The sequence below is a fragment of the Phascolarctos cinereus genome, unplaced genomic scaffold, assembly GCF_003287225.1.
Source record: "Phascolarctos cinereus isolate Bilbo 61053 unplaced genomic scaffold, phaCin_HiC Scaffold_5;HRSCAF=322, whole genome shotgun sequence".
In the NCBI taxonomy this organism is placed as follows: Eukaryota; Metazoa; Chordata; class Mammalia; order Diprotodontia; family Phascolarctidae; genus Phascolarctos; species Phascolarctos cinereus.
Genome location: NW_027555958.1, coordinates 122,115,942 through 122,131,877, shown reverse-complemented (window position 1 = coordinate 122,131,877; position 15,936 = coordinate 122,115,942). Strand labels below are relative to the sequence as shown.

The window sequence follows — 15,936 nt, the reverse complement described above, 5'->3', positions numbered from 1 at the left end:
TTAGATTGTTTATATAGACAGGTGAATTGGACATGAAATTTAATTCCACCCAGCACCGACTGTGTTCCTTAGTGTTGCGTACACTGTATGCACAAAACTTCACAGCAATCCTTAACTGAAGATAATTTTGTTTACCCTCTCCTTTCCTCAGCCTACCATTATTTCCATCAGCAAATGGGCCAACCCCTACTTATTTGCAGTCTGAGCAGTATGCTTAGTAAAGATTGGACTCCCATCTTTATCGAACATGGAAAGAAAAATTTTCGTGGAAACATGATTGATTTTGCAGAGTATCTTAAATACTATGAAAATGTTGTTCTTTAAACATCCAGAAAAGAATCTCATGAACATCAAGAGACATAAATGTTCACAGTTAAATTACACCCTCAATTCCCTCTGCTGCTACTGCTTTTATATAGCACTTTTAGTTCCACAGACAAGTTGATCACCCAAAGACCTGTATTCATCAAGTAGTCCTACAGTTTTAGAGTTAGAGTCCAAACTCCTGGTCATTCTAACTAAAGAATACTCATCCTTTAATGACATGCAGTCTCAAAGCACTTGATTTTCAGTATCTGAAAGAGTCTATTTAGAAAAAGAGAGAGAGAAAAAAAAGGAAAGAGAAAGAGAAAGAATGAGAGGAGAGGATAAAAGAAAAGAAAGGAAAGAGAAAAAAAGAAAAATGTTTGGCAAAAGCTGACTTTGCTAACTATATTTGGTTAAATTTGATGTAATTGCCACCCAAAGACTATGAAAGTAATTAGAATACCTGCTTTTATTATTTCATAAAAGTAGCTACATGATTTATTTTATTCTATAAGAGTAAAAAAACAGAAACAAAAACAAAGATTGCCAAAAGGTGATGGTTTTACACCATTTGGTCATAGACTATTTGAACCTGAAAATTTCGCATGGCTATCTGTCTTGCTAAAAGTCAGGGCAAGATAAAGTGTAATCTGGCTCTGATTTCTGCAAGAAAGAAAACAGATGAAATGACTGCTCATTTATCACTGTACCTACCCTTCCCCTACACCACTTCCATTTAATGGACACAGGAAATCAGCCTTTTGCTTCTTGCCTTTAAAAATGAAAACAATCAGTTTAAAAGATAATATTCAGTTCTAAGATTTGTTGTTTAAAATGTTTACTTCAAAATGAGTGTGGTTACTCTATTCCTGGCAGACCTCCATCCTTCTCTCTTCAAATAAAATATACTTGAGTTGTTGTGGCTAAAAACAAATCACCACTAGTGGCCATCCCTTTTTCTAAAGTGCATTAGCAAACTTCATTCTAATGCCCTTATTGTACATTCCTGTTATCTATGTATGACTTATTCCTCAATTAGATATTCAGCACCATGAGGACAAGAATCCTGTCTCATTTAAATCGTGCATTTCCTCCCCCCACACACACCCACCACAGTGCCCTTATACACAGTAATCAGGGAGAGGGCCAAAATAAATATTTGTTTGATTAAATTTAATTACCTAGTCTGGTCCTTGCCAGATAACTGTAATTGAGAGATTCTCAGCTTTGTAGAACCTGCCAGAGCTTGTAGTTCAATGGCCTGGCCTTCAGGAACTGTTCTAAACCATTGTGATACATCAGGGTAGGACTTTAGTGAAAGATAGAGATACAAAATTGTAAAATAAAAAAATATATATATGAAATGAAATGCTGGATTTTGCTAATAGAAATACTAATAAGAGTAATAATAATAAATGATCTAATTCTAAAGTTATCTTACTTCTGTGTCTGAGCTTGAAGGAGCCAGAATAAGGCAAGTTAAAAGTTTTCTTCCATTCTCAAGCTGTCATTCATGTCTACATCCCAAGCAGTCTAAACACAGTCTCCAACACAGTTGCCATATATCTGTAATTGTTTGTATCCTACTGCATTCCCAAGCCAAAAATAAGAAATGTTCAGAGTCTACTGTTTGATTATCATGTATTCTCTAATCTTCTCTAATCTGCTGGCACAAATCAGATCTTACTATGTTGACTATAATAAGTTCATGTGGCAGCAGTAGGAAGAAAACCTTATCAATTATATGTGTACAGATCATATTGGGTTCTTGACAGCATAAAAAGTGTTTTATGATTACTAAGTAAAGAACTGCTGATTCGCATTAACTTCTGGTTATTCTGTTGAACTCACTTCAATAATGTACTTTAATGGAGCCAATCGGTTTTGCTATTTGTTATCTCCATGATGTTGGGTAAGCCATTTAATCTCCCATAAAATGAGGCAGCAAAAGAAGATGATTTCTCAGCTTTAAATCTAGCAAAGTCTGATAATTATCAGTGGTATGTGCTATGCCCAATGCCAATCAAAACCTTTCCACTTGTTTGTACACGGTTGTTTGTATGTTTTCTCCCTCATTAGATTGTGAGATACTTAAGGACAAAAACTATCTTTTGCCTTTTTTTTTTGTATCTCCAGCATTTAGCACTGTGGCCGGCACATGGTAGATGTTTCATAAATGGTTACTGACTGACTGGTACTTTTTCTTAACCTGTATAATTCTTAAAGTTTTTCTATAAATTCTCCACAAAGAATTGACTATTGGAGGACTTCAGAAGAAGGTAGGTGGCACTATGGATACAGAATGAGGCCTGGAATTAAAAAGATCTTAGTTCAAATCCAGCCTCAGATAGTAGCTGTGTGACCTTAGGCAAAGTCATTTAAACCTCAGTTTGCCTCAGTTTCCTCATCTATAAAAATCAAGATAATATCAGCTTTTACCTCCCAGGGCTGTTGGAGAAAATAATGTAAAGCTCTCAGTATAGTACCTGGCACACAGTAGGCACTACATAAATTATTTTATTATTATCATTATATGAACACTTCTTGGCTGTCAGTGTAGCACTTCTACTGTTCACTACCATGCATCACTCTTGCTATGTGACCAGGTCATGTCTATTAGTCATAGCTGTCCTTGATGATGTTTTTAAGTCAGATCTCACATGCAAGTTGTCATAGATTTTATGCCATAGCCTATTTAAACTTACCCTCCATCTTTCCAGAAGCAGCTGGGTCACCCAATGGATAAAGCACTGGACCTAAAGTCAGGGACACATGAGTTCAAATCTAACCACCTCAGACACTTACTAGCTGTGTGACCTTGGCCAAGTCATTTAACCTCCATCCTTTTCAGTTTCTTTATCTGTAAAACAGAAATAATAATAGCAACTATCTTTCAGAGCAATTGTGAAGATCAAATTAAATAATATTTGTAAAGTGTTTGGTACATAGTAGGAACTTCAAAATGCTTGCTTCCTTTCTTCCCTTTATATTTACCTTGTCTATAAAACGGCTAGATAAATCAGCATTTGAAAAGCTGAACTAAATATTTCTTTTTAAAATAGAGAATATTCTTCTGGAGTGCTGTGACTATTTATATGATTTCTTAACCTTTTTTTTTGAAAGGCAATTGGGGTTAAGTGACTTACCCAGGGTCACACAGCTAGTAAGAGTCAAGTGTTTGGTCTGAGGTCACATTTGAACTCAGGTCCTCCTGACTCCAGGGCCAGTGATCTATCCACTGTACCACCTAGCTGCCCTAATTTTTTAACCTCTTAAATGACCAAAAACATTTTCAGGATAAAGGATATATGTGTGTGTGTGTGTGTGTACATATATACATATTCACACATATATATGATGTTTGGAAGGCATATGCAATAAGAATGTATCAGCAATAGTTGGATTTTTAAAAAATGCTACAGCATTTTCAAATCCATTCATTTCCTTTTATGTTCTTGAAATATGTTGTGGAAAAAAATTATTTCTATATGTTTAATGTGATTGTACTTGTATAGCCTATATCAGATTGCAACAGCTGGATAGGACAGACTTTGTTGTGCAAAAATAGACAGAACTTGGTACTTAATAAAATGTTGTGGGGAGGGGGGATGGAGAAAGAGGAGTCAAAAATAACTGACATTTTGAGCCTGAGTGACTGGATAAATAGCCCCTATATCAACACAAGTGTCATTTGTGGACAGTGCTTACTATAAAGCCAAGAAGGAGAGTAAGGGATAATTCACTTGGTTTTAGAGCTGCCAAATTTGAGATACCAGTGTGACATCCAGACCCTACTGTCCAGTAGATCCTTGGAAATTCAGGACCAGAGCTTGATAGAGAGTTTGGGGTTAAAGCTCTAGAACTGGAATCATCTTCATGCAGAAGTGATAGTTGAAATCATGAGAGTAGATGGTATTGCCAAAGAAGTCATAGAGGGAGGGGAAGAAAGGAAATATGACAAAGCTTTAAGGAATGCTTGCATTTGAGTGAGATAGGGAGGAAGAAAACAGCACCTCTAAAGAAACGGAAGATGTTTTGTAAGCAGAGAGAGAGAAACAGTATAATGTAGTAGCGAGTCATCTGGGAAGGAGAAAACTTCAAGGAGGACACAACCTCCTTGCCAAAAGCTCTGAAAGACTAGATAGAATTTTTTTTAAAAAAAGGATTGGATATGTTAATTGGAGACCTTCAAGAGAACAGCTTCAGTTGAGTGCTGGAGATAGAATACAGAAATCAAAGGTTAGTTTATAAGTATGTGGATGGCGAAGACATCTCCAAAGGAAGAGAGCAGAAATTATTAGGTTGATATTTTATTGGTGCCTGCTGGAGAGATTGGTAAAATGAACATCCAATGATGAAAGAGCATAAAGCCAGGGGTTTTTTGTTTGAGGCCAGAGTTACTGTTTGAAGAATGGAGCATTATTTGTGACTAACTTGATAACAAAGTGAAGTCCATGGATAATGAAAATAATCTGGCTGTGGCCATTGGGTTTGCCAGAAGAATTCTAACCAATGAGGACGCATTTCATTCTCTGTCTTTTTTCATCTCAGTGCTATACTATAAGTGCTTTGATGAATAACGGAAAATCCTAAAAATTAAATAGAAAGAGAAGTTGGATTAGCAGTCCCTGAATAACTGCAACTATGACCCCAAGAAAGTTTCATCAGTTCAGGGGAGAACCAATAGTAGAATGAAGAGGACACTGGCTTTAGATTGAGAAGACTAGGGTTCTGATCCCACCTCTTTCACTTACTATGTGTATGACCTTAGGCAATTCATTTGATCTTCCTGGGCCTCAGTTTCCTTATCTTTAGGAAGGGGGCAGGAGCAGCTAGGTGGCACAATGGATAGAGTTCCTGCCTTGGAACCAGGAGGACCTGAGTTCAAATCCAGCCTCAGACACTTGACACTTACTAGCTGTGTGACCCTGGACAAGTCAATTATCCCCAACTGCCTCACCAAAAAAAAACAAAAAAAAAAAAGAAGGAGCTTCATTAGAGGTCTCTGACACCTCTTCCCATCCTAACTCTATGATATTATTAGCAATTGATAGGGTGGAAAGAAGCAAGAAAAAGTAAGAGAGAGGAAGGAAATAAGGAAGGAAGAAAAGAAGGAAGGAAGGAAAAAGAGAGAGGGAAGAAGCATTTATTAAATACCTACTATGAGCCTGGCACAGCGCTAAGGCACTATGATAAGCACTTTACAAATATTATCTCATTTGGTCCTTACAATAGCCCTGGGAAATAGGTGCTATTATTATACACATTTTAGAGTTGAAGAAATTGAGGCAAACAGAAGTTAGGTTACTTGCCCAGGGTCACTCTGCTAGTGAACATCCGAGGCAGATTTTGAACTCAGGTCCTCCTGACTCTAGTCGAAGTACCAGCTACCTAAGAGAAGGATACTGTGATTTCATTGGTATAGAGAAATCCCATGTTAGGAAACTCCCTCTACAAATGCAGGTTGACATCTTCTCTGCAATATATGCTTAGAGAGTTGCAAATACTGAAATATTAAGTGACATCTAAAGTCCCACAACCAGTCTGTGTCAGAGTCAGAACTTGAACTCAGATCTTCCTGACTTAGAAGCCAGCTTTCTATCCATTATATCACACTGATAATCTTTATTTCATAAGTACTATAAATAATAATATATACTGTGACTTCACTGAGAATAGTACTCATTACTGGTACTCTCACTATTCATAACAATCCTAATATTTTGTATTAAACTGTTCCTTAAAAACTTAATATTGAAAATTAGTATAGCTAAACTTGTGTAACATAATTCACCTTTAAATAAATTTCATCACAAAAATATTATGATTTCAGTCACTCCCTCCAAGTCTCCTTCTAGCTGCATTGTCCATTCATTCTCCTTCACTTTCCATCTTATATGATCTAGTCCAGGGGTTCTTAACCTTTTTTGTGTCATGGACCCCTTTGGCAATCTAGTGAAGCCTATGGTGATCCCTTCTCAGCCTCATGTTTGTGGCATACATTTATAACTGAAAGGGATGCTAAATTTCAGTTAGGGGTTAGTGAAGATAAAAATGTAATTTTTTTTCTATACAAGTTCATAGATGTTTTGAAATATATCCACAGTCCCCTTGGGACCTGGGGGACCCAAGTTAAGAATTTGGGTTAAGTTAACCAAGTTAAGTCTGCTCAAACCTTTCTTTAACTTTGGAATCAACATCTAACAAGAATAACCATGAGGAGCTATTTTAATTTGCTTTTCAACAAAATAAAAGAAAAAAGATGGCTGTGGCTGTTTCTTCAACACGCACAATTTTGAATGATTTGGCACATGATGCCAAAACAATTGAAAAATGGAAAATTCCTTCTCACTGAGTTTCAAACACCAAAGCAAATAATCATTTTGTGTTTTTTTTCCACTGAGCAGAGGGAATTGAGGGGAAATTCTGGTGTTATCAAGATAACTTAATTCTACTAAATTCTAAAGCATCTCTAACAAAAACTTAAAAAATAATTCTGGTGGGAATTTTGCAGCCAGCAAAATCCTGGTTAATAAACACAAAATGTAAGTGAATGAGGATGAGTTTGGCTGCTTGCTTCAAAAAAAAAAAAGCAGCCTGAGGTAGGGGCTGCTAATAAGAGAGATAACCAACAATCCAAACAAGAGCAGAGAAATCCTATAAACAACAGCAGATTTCCCAAAGGAATCCTATGTCATCATGAGGAAAGATTACAGGAAACTTCTAGTAACACTTTATTTTCTTTCCTGGAGTTCTGGGACCAGTGTCAATAATTCAGTAGAGCAAGTCATTTGCTATTTAGATGATAGAGTTACTTTTACTAAAGGTACTATTTTACCCACATCTACTATCATTTTAGTTTTTTATCTTCTCTAAGAAACAAGTTTTGTAACTTTAAACAAGAAACTACAGGAAGGTTTGGGGATTGTACTGGTCAATGAAAATAAACCAATATGTGTTCAAATGCCCCAAAGGCCAACTTTATTTAACACCAAAATGAACTGGAAGATTATATAATTACCTGGATAATTCAATCAAAAATCCCTGCTTTGTCCTAAAGTATTTGGAGAATGTCAAATAGGCCTTTGTTGTTGTTGTTTTGCCACTATGCCACATAGTCAGGCAGACAACAGATATTAAGAAAATTACTTATTAAATAAAAGTACAATAAGAATAGTAACCACTCAGATTTATAGGTGCCTTTAAGGTTTATAAAAAGCTTACCTACATAAGAAGAAGGGAAAGAAGACATAGGGAGGGAGAGGGCAGAAAAAAAGAAAAGAAGACCAATAAAACTTTTTTTGAACGTACAGAACAGAAGAAAGACTAGAATGAATCACAGGTTGGACAGCTTTTAAAGTGACATGTTTTTATGATACATTTAAAAGAAAAGCAAGTTGCATATAATTTAGATCTAATTTTAAGAATAGTCTTCTGCTATGCTATATAATAATGGAAATCATAATGATAATAATAATTAGCACTTACATAGCATGTTAAGATTTGCAAAGTGCTTTGCTTGTGTTATCTCATCTGATCCAATCTGATATGATCCTAAACTCTCAGGACCATGGAACTTTTCCATCAGACTTACTGCTGGGTCTTATCTCCCCCATTAGAATGTGAGCTCCTTGAGATCAGAAACTACTTTTCTATTTGCATCTCCATCTTAGTAAACACTTAAATGCTTTATTCATTCATTCGTTGTGAGGATGAATGCATCCTCTCAAGAACCCAGGGAGGTAGATGTTATTATTATCCCCATTTTACAGATAAGAAAATTGAGGTTGAGAGAGGTTAAGACTGAGACTTGTCCACAGTTACAACTGCTAAGTTCTAAGGAAGGATTTAAACTCAGGTCTTCCTGACCCCAAATCCAGCATTTTATCCACTATACCACCTAGTTGCCTCTATGTATATACATATATGCATATTATATATGTATATGTATATGTATATTATATATATACATATATATAATACACCCACATATACATTATATATATGCACCGTATATATACATACTTATGGAAATGCCCATTTGATTTGCTACTTATTGTGTTTAAAATTGTATTTCTATAATATGATTTTATCAATGTGATTTTATCTCAAATGCATGATATTTCATTTTAAATTTAGATTTTGTTAATACATTTGCCTATTTTTTCAACATTTTATAGCTGCTATACTATCATTTCCTTGAGGACCGCACTATGTGATCCATTTGAGTTTTGCTATTTGCACAGTGTTTGATGAGGCAAGATTTTAGACCTAAATGTGTAATTTGATCATTAAATTTAATTTGTATTTCCTCAACTTACACAATCACTATAACACTACATTGCTTAAGTTGTATTACTTCATATTATATACCCTATTCTTCTTATGTTTGCAGTGAGAAGAACCTTTTTAGATTACCTTCTTTCGTGGAAAAAGAATCCCACAAAGTAACACCATAGCTGCACAATATGTTTTCATTGAATGAATTAAACTGTAGTAAGGTCTTTTTTAAAGCTTACTTAGCTTACAATAATCCAACAGATTCCCAGGCAGATTGGATGCATTTATGTACATAATTAAAATCCCTCCAAAAATATCTCTTTTACCTTGACTATCTGCATATCTGACGAAAGCATTTGGGGTCTGGATGATTCAGATGCTTACAGATCTCCACTTCTTAAATGAACTGTAATTCCCTGTAAATAAAGAGTGTTAGTACAGAGTCTAAGGCCCCAGGAATAGAAGAGTCAAAAGAAGACTTTAATGCTTTCAGCATTTCCCCTGCAGAGTAAACTGTAAGATGACAGAGTGAGCTGTCCTGTTACAAATAACCATCAGCCTAGTTTGCACTACATTTTTCTTTCATGTTATGAAAAAAGAAATCTTGTTTCACATATTTGGTTTTGTAGCAAGTCTGGGTTTCTCTGCACTCTGAACATTTTTATAAAAGGAGACATCATTCATACAATTTACAAATCCCTGAGTATTCTTGGATGTGAGAAAGAATGTTTTATTCCTATATGTCATTTTTTATTAGTGAGGGACCCTCAACAAAATCAGAGGCTTTGAGATAATGTAACTCTTTTAACTAGCTTCACATGGAATGTGTCAGCAACACGTCTAGTATCAAAGACAGAATTGTCTAATACAGTGTGAAAGTCCTTTTAGAATAGCCTTCAATTATATATTTCACAGAAAGGATATTTTCAAATCAAACTTTGTTGGATACATCAGATGACAGAGCATCTGTGGAATTTTTCGTGAAAGTAAAAAATCTAATATATATCCCATGCATCTCATATTTTTATTAATGCAGAAAGATACTCAAAAATCTCAATTAGTTCTAAGATTTCACCAAAGGTTTCTCCTTTTTAAGTCAAGTCCAAAAAAAAAAGGGGGGGGATGTTTTTACTATGCCCTGACTTTATCTTGATACACAGCTCAAATTAAAATCCATTAATTATTTGAGTTAAAATTCATGAATAATAGCTGTTCATATTTATATAGTACTTTACAGTTTACAAAGCACTTTCTTCTCAAGGATCTGGTAATATGGGTAGCAAAAGTATTACTATCCCCATTTTAGAATTGAGGAAAGTAAGGTAAAGCGAGATTAATTTACCCACAGTCATTTGAAGCAGGACTTGAATTCAACTCCTCTGGTTTCAACTTCAGTGTCCCTTCCATTACACCATATGCGCTCCATTTTTAAAAATCCCTTAATTTTCCAAACATCAAACCATTTGGAAAACAATCTCCTCTGTAAAGACACCCCAAACTCACCCCTTCGTGGAGGTGGGAGGTCCACAGGTATTACACAATGCACATTTTTGGACTTTTTCAATGTATCAATCAGTTGCTCTGACTTCTTTTTTTCCTCCTCAAAAAATACTATTCATTAAATGGAATGATTTTCTGGGAGGGAGAGGGAAAGGTATACTGGGGATAACTATGATAATATAAGAAACAAAAGACATCAATAAAAACATGTTCTTAAAAAAAGAAAAAGAAAAGAATATTCCAGATCATAAGCAATATTACATGAATAGTCCATGAACTACCAGAAAACAAATGCCACTTCATAAAATTTTTAATCCACTTATTTAGGTAGTTAGACTCTGCAGGAGACAGCCCAGGACCCTGAGCCTGAATCCCAGGAATAGCAGCACCCCCAGCCCTTAAACCACTGGCCCTGCTTTGAACTCAGCCCTTGCAGCCATCATCGAGGAGGGCAACTTTTATGGAGAAAGGGTTGCCATTCCCAACAACACCTGCACTAGCTTTCAGTCAACTGCCACCAAGAGACAAGTAAGCCCCAGAGTCTCAGAAATAACAGCACACACTCCCCACCTCCATTCTACTGGCTCTGCCACCGTCTTGGCCTGCGCTACTGGCCAAGAAAGCAACTTGTTTGGAGATATAACCTGGCAATTTCCTCATTAGGTGCTTCAACCACAATCTCACTGAAGACTGAAAAAAGACAATTCTTGCCAATAATAACCTTGGTACAGTCAAATGTTTTGACATCACAAACCACTATGGTTTTATTAATGGAAATTACATTAGTGAAGGTATACTACCATCTGCTTTGCTGCTGTGCCCTAGAGATCAGAGGACCTTTCCATCTGCCCTGTTACTGATCTCTCCTTGGTGTCATCTCCCTCCCTTGTTTAGAATGAGTTCCTTGAGAGAAGCTATTTAGCCATTACTTTGTACATAGTTAAACTCATAATTTTTTTTCATTCATTAATTTGTCCTAGAAATAGATCTCCGAAGTAGGATAAGCAATTGTTATTATTCCCATATTACAGATAGAAACATCAAGGCAAAGGAGATTGCTACCTGACTTAGTAAATGAGGCGAGGCATAGGCCTATTAACTCCTGATCCAAAACTCTACCTACTGGTCAGGAGGATTTCATTAAAGAATATCTTGACTTTGTTCCAGGCAATGTTATTATTTACACCAAAACAAAGAATTGTTGTCATTCAGTATCAACAGACTGGTAGCATCTGTTCAATTAGTATTCTTTATGCTTATTTTGTTCAAGAAATTAAAGTGACCATTCCTAATTGGGTCCAAGGTATCATAAATCACCTGTAATAATGTAAAACAAAAAGAGAAATTATTTTTATTAGCGAAGCTTCATCATTTTTTTTCAAACCACAGAAATTCAAAAGAAAGCCAATTTAACAACAACACAGAAAAGAAGTATTCAAAATAAGAAATAGTTATGTCTGCATTTTAATCTTCTGGTGATATTTTTTTAAATATGTTGTTCCTTGCATTCTTCTTGACTATCTTCATACTAAAGGAAGCTGTGCTTTTCCTGTAATGTTAAATTTATGGAGACATCCCAAAGAGGTGTCACAGAAACTGAATAAAATATGCAATAGATTTGTGTGCTGCCTCCCTAAGTGACCATGATCTATACTAGATTGAATTTATCAGAGAAGGAAGAGTAATTGTATTAATTTTTTTAGAAAAGATCCCTAAGAATTAAGGTCATCATAAATAAGAGTGGTTACCTGATCTAGCCCAACCCAGTAGCTATGTTAATAAATCTTTGTCTAAAATTTTGTTACCTATATTCAAAGCCTCAAATCTTAGGCAGTCACCTCTCCTCTTCTTTCCTGCTTACTTATCTTTTCTTGGTTTTACCTGCCTTACAAGGTAGTTGTCAACATTATGCAGAAAAGTAGCTTTGAAAGACTTGAGAACTCTGATCAAAGCAATAACCAACCATGATTCCAGAGGGCTAATTCCAGAGGGCATCCTACCCACCTCGTAACAGAGAAGTGGTGGACTAAAGATGTGGAGTAAGATGTACATTTTCAGACACAGCTAATACGGGAATTCATTTTGCTTGACTGTCCATATTTGATACAAGAACTTTTTTCCCAGTAGTGGGAGGGGTGGAAGGGAGAGAGAAAATAAGGATATAGGAAGAGAGCAGAGCAGAGAAGAGGAGAGGAAAAGAGAAGAGGAAAGAGAATAAAAAAGAAAAAAGAGAGAAAAAAAGAAAATAAAGTAGGTTACTGAAACATCTTTTCTGTTAATGCATAGAAGAAAAAAGAAAAGTCAGAAAGAAGCACAGAGAAGCAGGACAGCTTTGAAAGTTACAGGTTGAATAAATTATATACTTTAAAAAAAAGGAAATTGTGCATAATAGAGTCCTGAAGTTTCATATACAAGCTTCTATTTCTGTTCTACCATGAATATGGTAATACCCATTAAATTTGGCATTTTTTAAAGTTCAGGATAAAAATAAATATTAAAAAAACTAAGGTAGTTATGAGGATTGAAGGAGATAATATTTGTAAAGCATTTTGTAACTATAAAGTAATATATAAAGATGAGCTGTTATTAGTAAGAACAAAGGAAATTAATGTAAGAATGTTAATTTTTAATGCAATATTTGTTTCTTTGGTTTTTCTTTTAATTTGATTTAAGCATTGTTGCCAAAGTGCTGATAACACACTGGTGTCCAAAATCTTTGAATTAGTTATCTACATTACCCAAATCCACTGAATAAATGCTCAGTTCCCTGCTTTATGTAACTTCATTTTACCAATGAGTTAAAATAAAAATCTAGCAGTTCTTAAAATTACCCCTGCCTTTTCTATATTAAGCAACATAGAGTGATGTTAAACTACGAGTAATGGGAATTCCCAGGACAGATACTCTTTCTCCTATCATGGATGTATGATTCAGTAGATAACTGCCCAGCACTTGGCACAGAATCTAGCACATAGGAGGTGCTTAATACATGTTTATTGAATGAATGAATAAATGAATGGACTGCTATAGAGTTGTTTGAAGTGCTGAGTGATTGTGACAGACAGGGTCTTACTATTTTTTTTAATTCCTTCAATAAACATGTATTAAGTGTCTACTATGTGCCACGTACTGTGCTAAATGCCAGGTGTACAAAAAGAGGCAAAAGATGGTTCCTGCCCTCAAGTAACTTATAATCTAATTACCACTAATAACTGTCAGAGGTGAGATTTCAAACTCATGCTCTTGATTGGGACTCTAGCATTTGGTGACCAATTAGGCAATCATTAGATATTGCCTGTCAATATGGCTGAGGAAACAGAATCCCAATGCTGTACAGGGTGTCCTAAAACTCTTAGCGAAGTTTTAAGCGAAACTCAAACTGCACTAAGACTTTTGGGACACCCTGTATATAGGCCTCATTTCTATAATACTTTCAATTTTTGCAAAGCACTTTCTTCTCAACATCCTTGTGAGGTCGTAGTACAAGTACAATTATCCCTCGAGGTTAATTGGCTTTACTCAGGGTCACATGGAAAATTAAGCAAAGAATAAGCATGAAAATCCAGGTCTATACACTATCCACTACTCGACTCTACCTACCTAAATGTTATTCCTGTTTTTCCACTGTTTCTTTTGGTCCAGAGAGCTTTCTCCTGATACTCATCCTCAGCATGATAGTGTCTAGCTCTTTTATGCCATTATTGCATGTAGTTACAAATCAGGGGAAATGGAGATCAGCAAGAGACCACTGAGTATATGTCTGTAGGCCAATGGCATCTGAGGAAATCCATGTTTCATTTTGGCCACAATGGAGGGCCTAAGATAAGTACCACCTTCTGTAGCTTATTTTACTTAAAATAATAGACTTGGAGCTGGAAGGAATTTTAGGAATCCACCTCATTCTATAGATGAGGAAGCTGAGGCCCAGAAAAGTAAAATAACTTGCCCAAAGTTACAGAACTAGATTTGAATGTCAGCCTTGTTATTATTTGCATCTCCAAAGCAGCTGAAAGCAGAAATCAACAAAGTCATTGGCCTCCTAATCCATTACTCTGCCTCCACTCTTTCCTCCCTCCCAATCCATCCTTCACACCACAGAAAGACCAATCTTTATACATAGGTTTGGTCATATCATTCCTGTACTTAAAGCCATTCAAAAGCTGTCTATTGCCTATCATAAAAAAAAGGCCAAATTCTTTTTGCCTGGCATTCAAGGCCCCCTTCTACTTTTCTAGACTTCCCTCATGCTGCTCTTTATAGGAGGAGTATTGCCATAGATAAAACTGGCAGTATTGACTTGATATTCAAAGGCAGTGGTTAAAACTTGAATATTTAAATAAGTACTTTATATTATAGTCACCTTGAGCAACAATTGCTCTGCTCCTTAAAACCTCAGCAGTTGCAAAAAAAATTATACAGCACATTTTGTAGCTATTTTAATTCATCTTGTTTCTCCCATTTTTTCCTTATTTTAATAGATACTAATGTTGGAAAAAAAAAACAAATAATTTCCCCACACCAGCTATAATGCAGCCAAAGGGATTCAACATAACTTCTATATTTCTGTACATTTCTGCCTTTATTCACTATATTTCCTATTCCTGGAATGTTTTTTTCTCTCAACATGCCCTATGTTCCTTACTCATTTTTATTTGTTAATCTACCCTTGGCCCAACTCAAATGTCACCTACCCCTAAAGCCTGAGATTGATAATGAATGATCTAACTCCTTTAGAACTCACATCAACTTTGCTTATACCTCTCTTATTTACTTATTTTGCATTATTTTATAGCACAAGTGTTTATATATGTATCTATTCATGAAGGCAGGGATTATCTTATATAAATTTGATCTTCCTAGGTAATGAGCATAATGCTCTACTTACAGTAGTCATTTAACAACTTATGTTGCCCTAAATTGGATTCAAGTTATAATAACCAATCTGATGTTACCATTAAGTGTTTTAGAAAAAGTCAAAATAAAGGCTTATTTAGTCCCCTTCAGTCTTCACAAGTTATGCCTACTGCACATTGTGAGACTGCATATAGAACTTAGAGGCACTCTGTAAGGTTTTGTTTATGTCAACCATTATTAGAAAAGTGTTATCGATCTCCATGCATTTTTCCTAGACTGTCCACTAAAGCAGGAATATTATTTTTTGCCAGCTTGTTGAAGTTAAGTTAATGACAACATTAGTTGGAGGACTGGGGTACTCATCATACTGATGAGTGTTCTCAGACATGTAACCAGTGAAAAGTTGCTTAATATTTTTCAACTAAATCTGCTCTCCAATTGAAAGTTGGGGCCCACTGGAACTCGATCTGGATAATTATCTACTCCTTGGAGGACCTGTGGTCTGCAGCTAATTAAATAGATCATGTTTATCCATATACACAGTTCTCTGAAGTACCTGATATTGTAGGAGTATGAAATGCAGCTCTAGTAAAATTAGGCCCACAAGGGAACTAAGGATTCTAAGTGGATAGTGGTGCTTTTTATTAGGCAAGATTTTTAGAAGTTCACTACGTGGTACTTATTTTAAAGCTCTTCACAGTCTGGCTTCAACCTATCTTCCCGGATTAATTTCACATTACTCCCCCTCGTACACTCAAAATTCCAGACCAAGTTACCTACTTAATTTTCCTTACACTACATTTCATCTCCCACTTCTATGTCTTTGCACAGGCTTCCCACCCACTCCACTCATACCTGGAACATTCTCCTTCCTTACCTTAGCATCTTAAAACTCCTAGGTCCCTTCAAGGTTTAATTCTTCCTACAAGAAGCCTTTCCTGATTTCCCCAGTTGTTAGTACTCTCTCCACTAAAATTACTTTGTATTTACTTAATG

General features: G+C 35.6%; 1 long non-coding RNA gene across 1 annotated transcript in view; it reads right to left on the bottom strand.

Annotated features, from left to right (window-relative positions):
- Positions 1-15,936, bottom strand: part of LOC144457548 (uncharacterized) — a 257,270-nt gene that overhangs the window by 231,972 nt on the left and 9,362 nt on the right. The gene's annotated exons all lie outside the window — the stretch shown is intronic.